Consider the following 8,704-nt stretch of genomic DNA (forward strand, 5'->3'; position numbering starts at 1 on the left):
ATTTCCACATTCTTAATATACCTACTTTGAACCCCTCATTTTTTAAAATAAGAGGCAGGACACCAAGCTACAATGCTGCATTAAATGCGAGGAAGGTATTCAATATTCTGATTTCTTTCTTGTTTTGTTGCTTGCAGTATGTAAAGCAACTTTCTCCACCTAATAGCTTATATAGACAATTTGACATACATATAAATAGGATTCCATGGAGAGCAGACTGAATAGAGCTTAATCAAAAATTGGAAAATGTAAATCCATTAATCCATATAGGAAATGTCATATCATTTTTAAAGTTTTATTTGGGGGATTGCATTAAAAAGGCATTCTTAAGGAGTACTATAACATGTTTTTTTAAGTATCTTTTAGAAATGAAATCTACTAAAGGGGTATGAAAGAAACTACTGCCAGGTCTGTTCTGTCTCTGTTCTATGAAAGCATCCACAGCACAGTTGCCTTTGGGTATAATTTATGTATGTAGAGCTATTGTAAAATAGAACTTTGTTTTTGTCCCAACACAGTTGTATTTGCCAAGCTTGGTGCACTGAAAAGTTTATTTTATTTATTTGCTTTGCAACAGTATTAACACACCATAAACATATGGTTACTGTTTTATATAGTCAATTCTTCCAATCCATGTATGCTGTAAATGTGCTAGTCTTTAGGGGTTATAATAATAATAATAAAGAACTGACAAGAACGCTGAGATGAGTATTTCTCCTTTCGTTCAAAAAGAAACTGGCAAATGACATTACAACTTTCAAGGATTTTCACCATACATTTGGTTATATGCCCCAGGTTTTACCTACTAGCAGGGGTGTCAACAGGATTTTCTGGGGCTAGTACACTGTATGCAGATTGGACCCTCCAAACTACCTGCAAAAAGGGACACATTTGCATAAAATTTGCATGTGTATTATCATATGTAAATTTGTGCCCTCTTTTGCTGATGGATTGGAGGGCCCAAAAATAAATCAGTGGCCACACACAAAATTATATAGCCACAAGAGTGGCAGTATACTATAGCCAACATGGATTTTTCACATTCTGTCATATTAAATTGAAAATACTCCCGTGTCATTCTGCTGCTTCCCATAAGCTCATTTCAAAACACAATCTTCCAAAACATATAGTCCTGAACTCAGAAACACTTGCTTAACAACCGTCTTACATTTTTGCGGCAATATACAAAACTCTAATGGAAAATTCAGAGTTCAATGTCTAAAACAAGAGTAAAATAATCCAGACCCCTGTTGGACTTTTTTCTGTCAGTGGTCTCGTAATTTGTTGAAATTAATTAAAAATCAGCCATGTTCACAGAGTACATGTATTCCTGTTACTGGCTTTGTCCCATACTCTGACCTTCATCTTCTGTAGCTTAAAAGTTAAAAAAAATGCATGGCTGACTTTTAATTAAATTAAACATTGGAGCCTATGACAGTGCAGGCATGCTCAGTAAGAACCAACTGTCAGTGTTCTAAAAGCCAGACTAATAGTTGTTTGGCTTGGCTAATCGGAGCCACACCCACGCCAGACATTTATTCCACTTAAAGCAGTCATGGCTTCCCTCAAAGAATCATGTGAAATGTAGTTTGTGAAGGGTGCTGAGTTGTTAGGAGACTCCTATTCCAGTGGCCAGAGTGGTTTAACAGTCAGCCCCTTTCCCAGAGAATTCTGGGGATTGTATCTTTGAGGGGAATAGGGTGTCTCCTCACAACTCTCAGCCAGGGTCAATTTTGGTTTAAATTTAGGTGGGAGACTATGTGTGTCTGCTATAGCATAAAAAGGTGGGAGAAATCCCCCCAAAAATGATACTGTTAACAATGTTTTCCTTTTGGAAAGGAAAAGGGCTTTTCCTCTGCCCAGTGCCCACCCACCCAATCTCCTTCCTCCCCCTTTTCCTCCCCCTTCCTCCCTACCCCTAGCCTTACTCCCCTTCTCCTCCCCCAGGTCAGTTTCACCTATCCTAAGTATGATTGCACAGGAGTAAATCCTGTTGAACTCAATAAGCATGCAAATGATCAAATCTGCCCTCTCCCTTCCTTCACCCTCCTACCCTCTAGATATGTCAACCTAGTGTGCGGCAGCTGTGAAAAAGCCAAATTCCATGTTAGGATCACTAGGAAAGGTTTTGAAAATAAAACTGCCAATATAATGCTGTTATACAAATCCACGGTGTGACCGCATTGGAAATACTGTTCATAATTCTGGTCGCTTCACCTCAAAAAGGATACTGTAGAGTTGGAAGAAGTTTTTAAAAGGGCAGTTAAGATGATAAAGCGGATGGGAGCAACTCCTCTATGAGGAAAGGTTCAGCATTTGGGGCTTTTTAGTTTAGAGAAAAGGCGAGTCAGAGGAGACGTGATAGAAGTGTATAACATTATTGCATGGTGTGGAGAAAGTGGATAGAGAATCTAAAATTTGGCACAGGGGACACAGAAAGCGTAAAGCAAGAAAGAACATGATGATTTCAGTTACACATGCTTAGACTTGATTACAGGCTCAGGGAGCAATCCAAACCCAAGATCTGCCGGCAGAGTTTGGAATAGGTGGATTGCTAGCTGAGCCTGGGCTATACTGAAGCTATGCCAGCTGAAATCCCTCATCCTGGCTCAGCCAGAACTGCAGCATAAAGTCTTGCCCAGGTCAGCTGAGGCAGGCCCTGAGAAAGGGGTATTCTGGGGTGTGTGGGAGGATGGGCTAAGGGGAGGCTTATCCCTATTCTGAACGCTCTTCAGCTCGGTCTCATGACCTAGCAACCCAGTGGAAGTTACACTAGTGAGAAGGGTGGTGTAAGTCAAACTTTATTTTGACCTGTTTTCCCTCTGCCAAGCTGGAGGTCAGATGGGGTTCTCAGCCAGCAGTAGCCCTGCTCCTGAACAGGGTTTGGAATAGGGGTAATTTGCACCGGCATAATTTACTTCAAATATAATTTGAATTGCTCTGCCCATTGCTGTATGGCATGGTAACCAGGGGGCTGAACCAAGGCTTCACAGAAAAGGTGGATTTTGAAAAGGGATGTGAAGGAAATAAGAAGGAAATGGCATCACACATGTTTCTGGGAGGCAGTTCGAGATGGACAGGCCAGCAAAGGGAAAGGAGGCATAATGTTTTGAAGCAGGAGACTTCTGGGTGACTGAGGGTGGTGGAAGTGGAAGAGTGACAGCGATATATATGAGGATACTAGGGGCTCCACCCCTGCTTGTGTTGCTCACTGACCCCACCTACAACTCCACCCCCACCCCTGATTGATCCTTCTTCCCTTAGACCTCACCAAACCCCCCAAGACTAACTCATTAGATCAGGGGTGGGGAACATATTTGGCTCCCACCCTATGGGCCACGTTTGACGGGAGGGACAACTCACATGCCAGTCACGTGGCAAGATTGTCATGTTACATGATTGACAGGATGGTTGCCCAACCCACATGTCAAAGTTGGCTCACAGGTTAGGGGCAAAAAAGGTCCTCCACCCCTGGTCTAATGAGTTAGTGTGGAGGGTTTAGAGCTGGCTGAGCCTCCCTTCCTTCCCCCCCGGCACTCAGCAGGATTGCCCTCCCACCCCTTATCAGCTTAGCACTAGATTCAGATGCATGAAAGAGATCCCTGCAGGGACCTCCCTCATGCACCTGGACTAAGCAGGGTCACCCTGCCTTCGTATCAGCTTATGCAGAGTGGAAGGGCAATCCTCCTTATCATTGGCTTCAGGGGCACAAAAGAGATCCCTGCAGGGACCTTTTTCATGCACATGAACCCTGTGCTAAGCAGGGTTACATCTTCTCCCGCAAGGAGGAGGGAAATGGGGGAGTTAGACAGAGGTGGGTGGCCCAGGCAAGTTACTGGAAAATCTCAGGTCAGGCTGGGGCAGCACCTCAGCAACTGTCCTGCCGCCCACTGCTTCCTTCCTCCTCCACCACCACTAAGCCTGAAACACCATCATCAATGAGACAAGGCAGTAGTGGCACAAAAGAGCAGGACAATTGCTGAGTCATGATTGCTCTTCCGTGGCTTGCCTACAGCAGCCACCATACCACCTCCCTCGCCTCCAGCTGTGGTGCGCCTGTTGGTCCACTCAAATTCCTTGCTTGCTTATCTTGCCTGATCCTCCACTGCCACCCCCGTCTCAGTTTCTTTCTGCTAAACCTTCACACCCACCCCACTTTACTGCTACTTCTCTCTGTTTCTCTGTTCCACTATACATTTTCCCCTTTACTCCTGCCTGTTTCCAGTTCTTTTTCATCCCTCGAGCATGTGCCTCGCACATAGGGTTGCCATATTGCCCAGTTAGCCAGGTTTTACCCGGATTCTTTGCATGCCACCTGGCGCCCGGCTCGCCCCTTAGGTGGCCCAGATTCTCAGCTTTAATTTTTTAAAAAATTAAGTTTCTAGGTGGTCTGGTTCTTGAGATATACATAAAAACATCAGCTGCCCCCGACTGTTAAATCTTTCTTTAAACAGTTCTGTATACTATAGCACTTCGTAGCTTTAACCCCACCCATTCAGGATTGCAGCCAATCAGTGAAGCCAGGGTTGTGTTTCAGTTTCATTGACCTGAGGCAGTGTCTAGAAAACAAAATGGTGGTTTCCCCGCGTTTATCTGAAAATCTCATGAATTGGGTAAGTACATTTCAGTTTTTTTTTTCTTCTTGTGTGCAGATCCTGGGCAGTGTTTTGAAGACCTTCCCAATACTTGCTTTTGTGGGGGTCAAAGCTAATCCCATATGCCCAGAGTAAATCCCATTGAATTCAATAGGACTTACTTTTGAGTAGACATGGTTATGAATGTGCTGAAAATCAATGGGACTTTGGAGTGAATGTAAAAAAGAATTGTGTTTGTGTTCTAACTCTTTCTGTCCCCCCCCCTCCAATCCTATTTTAAAGCAAGTAGGCAGGGCTTACTTAGGTATTACAGTTTTTATTCTGTAGGAAACTAATACTGATTTTTTAAAACTAATACTGATTTTTCTGCAATGACCAACTGGTTTGACAATAAACTATTATATGGGCTGTATGTATTTATACATCTGCAGCATGTGCGTGTGCGTGTATGGAGTCTTTCCAACAACCCTGTGAGGTAGAGTTGGAAACCAAGGCAGCTCACAACAAGAAATAAAGCCATTTAAAATCCAATAACCATAAAAACAAGTATAAACAGTTGCAAAACAGCATAAAGTGGCATGATTTGGAATTTTGGGTTGCTTATCACTTGAGGTTGCATTTCTGTCCCTGTTTGAGTAAGCCCCACTGAATACACTGGGACTTGCTTCTGAATAAATAAACCTAGGATTGCACTATAAATATCTTTACAGTTTGTGTAAATAATAAATATATTTGATAGTCATGCTTATATAAATATTTCTTCATTTATCATATTTTTGGTTTATGGTTAGGAATCCTGACTGGTTGTGAGATGCTTAGTTTTCTGCCTTACTCATAGGAATCTTGTTGTGGTTGATATGGTATTGCATTTAAGAAATCATGGTATGAAATGGCCTGAATCAGTATAAGGCAGATTCCTTGGTTCCTAAAAGTGGGAAGAGACTCAAGGGCCACAGTGACTCCAACATTTATTTATTTTTATTTACAACATTTATATACCGCTTTATTGTAAAAAATCTCAAAGCGGTTTACAGAAAGAATTAAAACAATAAAATTATTGGCAAAAGCATTAAGGACAGATACTTAAAAACATTCAAAATAATAAAACGAACAATGAGTTAAAAACAGATTTAAAAATACAATAGCTTCCACATGCCTGGAGAGCCTTGCCTCTAGAAAACTGATTTTAGCAGGTGCTGAAAAGAGGCGTCTCCCTAATGTCAATAGGCAAGGAGTTCCAAAGTGTAGGTGCTGCCACTTTACAGGACTGATTTCTTTCAAGAGCAGAACAAGTACTATGTGGCACCCATAACATGGAAAGCACAGCTTGAACTTGGCCTGGTAGCAAATCAGCAACCAATTCAGATTTCAGAGCAGAGGTATTATGTGCTGATAGGATCTCACTCATGTCAGTAATTGTGCTGCAGCATTCTGCATTAACTGCAGTCCCCAGGTCAGGCTGTGCTGCATGGGGATTTCTGTGACCTTGGCTGACTGGCTGCTAGGATGTTTTTAGTTTGGGTTTTTGGTTATGAATCCTGACTGGTTGTGGGATGCTGAGTTTTCTGCCTTACTCATAGGAATCTTGTTGTGGTTGGTATGGTATTACATTTAGGAAAGTGTTACTGCCTTTTGTGTTGTTTTTTTCCTATTTGCATTTCACTTATCTTTAACCTCTCTCCGTTACAGCCATAGAAGCAACAGCAGCATATGCAAGATAATTAACCCATTAGTGATAAGAGCAAGAATTTATAATTACTATTTTAATTAAAACAAGAGGCTTATCAGTACTTTGAAGAGGACCAGATATTTATTTTCTTTCTGAGCCCAGGACTGGGTCTTTCATGATGCCCGGGGGGGGGGCAGGAGAGTAGTCGATAAGACATACATCCTGGCATTGGTAATCTAATTAGCAAGATATGTGTGGGGTTGTTGCACACTTCCAGGCCCAGTTTCACTTTGAGTATGGAGGTGGAACCTGTGTAGATGTGGTTGATCAAAGGGAGAAGAAATTTTGAGTTAAGCAAAGCTCTGCTTTTATAAAACCTAAGAAACATACAGATACTTTGAATGTCTGAGTGCCTGCACCAATGGAATACTGGAGGAACTTGTAAAACTTGCTGCAACAGTATTTAGAACTGAGCATGTGGTGTGAAAGACTCCTTTTCCTAACATTTTGGCTTCTTGTTTTTCTCCACCCACCACATCTTTGAAATATATCGTATATGGTTAACCGTACTGCTGTCCTGACTTACTTTATGTTTGTTGCTATTTTGTGTTTTTATTATGTTTTTATATTGATTGTGTATTTTTATTGTTTTTATTATATTTGTAAGCTGTGCTGAGCTCTGTTTTTAACAGCAGAAGGGCAGGATATAAATCCTCTTAATCAATCAATCAATATTCCATAGTGTTGGAAACTAGAGTCTAGGCATTTAAGGCTGAAAATGTTGCTTTTAAAAAAAAAGATTTCTCACATCTTTCTCCAGTTTTTGGTGGTAATTCCTAGACACAAAAACAAAACAACCGAACAATCCAAATATTAATATGCAAATATTTGCATAATATGCAAATAATATGCATAATATGCAAATTAGCCTGCCTGGATTTGTGGAACTGGAATATGGCAACCCTACTCGCACACTCATTCTCCTGCCTGGCCTGGCCTGGCCACTATCATGGAATGATACCTGGCATTATCATGCTATAATTCACAGCACCACCTGTCTGTGGCCAAGCAAACTGCAGCGTGACACTTAATAAAAATATTACATAGATATATTTATTACCCATCCTTCACCCTGAGGTCCCAGAGCAACCATTTAAAATACATCCTTAAAAACAAATTTACAATTTACAATCACAAAAATAGGGTGGGTCCCAAAAATATACATCTCAAGTGTCAAAGGTGAGGGTAAAGAGGTGTGTCTTCAGCATTTGCCAAAAACTGTATAGTAAAGTTGCCAAATGCACCTTGGAGGGTGTTCCACAACTTACGGGCTGCCACAGAGAATGCCCCCTCCTGGGCCAAGCCCCCTCCCCCAAGCTGAGGGTGGTGAAACTACCAAGAGGCTCCTTCTATAGATCTTAACATCCAAGAAGGTCGGTAGGGATGGAGGTGGTCTTTCAGATATTTGGGGCATGAGTTTAGGGCTTTAAACATTAATGTGAGTGCCTTAAATTAGGTCTGGCAACTAATGCAGCTGTTTTAAAACAGGGTTTATATGTGATTTAATCAGAACCCTAGCCAGTAATCTGGCCACTGCATTTTGGACCTGTTGAAGTTTCTGGGTTGTCTTCAAGGTCAGCTCCACATAGAGCATGTTACAGTGATCCAACCTGAAAGTTACCAGAGCACAGAGTATAGTGGCCAAGTCATTTCTGTCTAAAAGGTGGCATGAGCTGGAAAAAGGCAGTCCTAGGCACCAAAGTGAGCTTAGCCTCCAGTGACAGTGTTGAATCCAGAAGTACTCCCAAACTGTGGACTTGCTCCTTCCAGGAGAGTGCAACCCCATCCCAGATCAGGGCATCTCCCCACCTCCTGGACATCAGAACTCAAGACTCAGAACACCTCTGTCTTTTCAGAATTCAGCCTCAATTTACTGGACCACATCCAGCCCATCACTGTGTCATGGAGATGATAGGAGGCTAATGGAACAACCACATACTTAATTTTCATATGCTTTTTGTTTCTTTGGCAATATGGATTTGCAAGGAGGCTAGGAGATAATATACTCCTGCATCATTATTTTTATTTTGGTTTCCCTGTTCTCTCACATCCACTATGAATGAGTATGATTGGGTGCTGCTAAATCAATGTCTGGAAGCACCCTTTATTTGTGATGACAAGATCCATTAAATACTCCACAGAGACATGATTTAGGGAGTGAGACTTTCAGGGGGGAAAGTCAAGAAATCCAATCCCATGGGATATGCCATATAAGGTGTAATTTGGCCCTAAGAGTATTTATTAATTTTGATTTCCATGATCACTTTCTTCTCGCCAGTTGTTGAAGAGACCTACTGTAAACCCACATTATTATACCATTGGTAAATATTAACTTTCATGCTGTTATAAAACATATTAGTTCAGGTCAAGTTCCACTGGG

The sequence above is a fragment of the Rhineura floridana genome, chromosome 5 (assembly GCF_030035675.1).
Source record: "Rhineura floridana isolate rRhiFlo1 chromosome 5, rRhiFlo1.hap2, whole genome shotgun sequence".
In the NCBI taxonomy this organism is placed as follows: domain Eukaryota; kingdom Metazoa; phylum Chordata; class Lepidosauria; order Squamata; family Rhineuridae; genus Rhineura; species Rhineura floridana.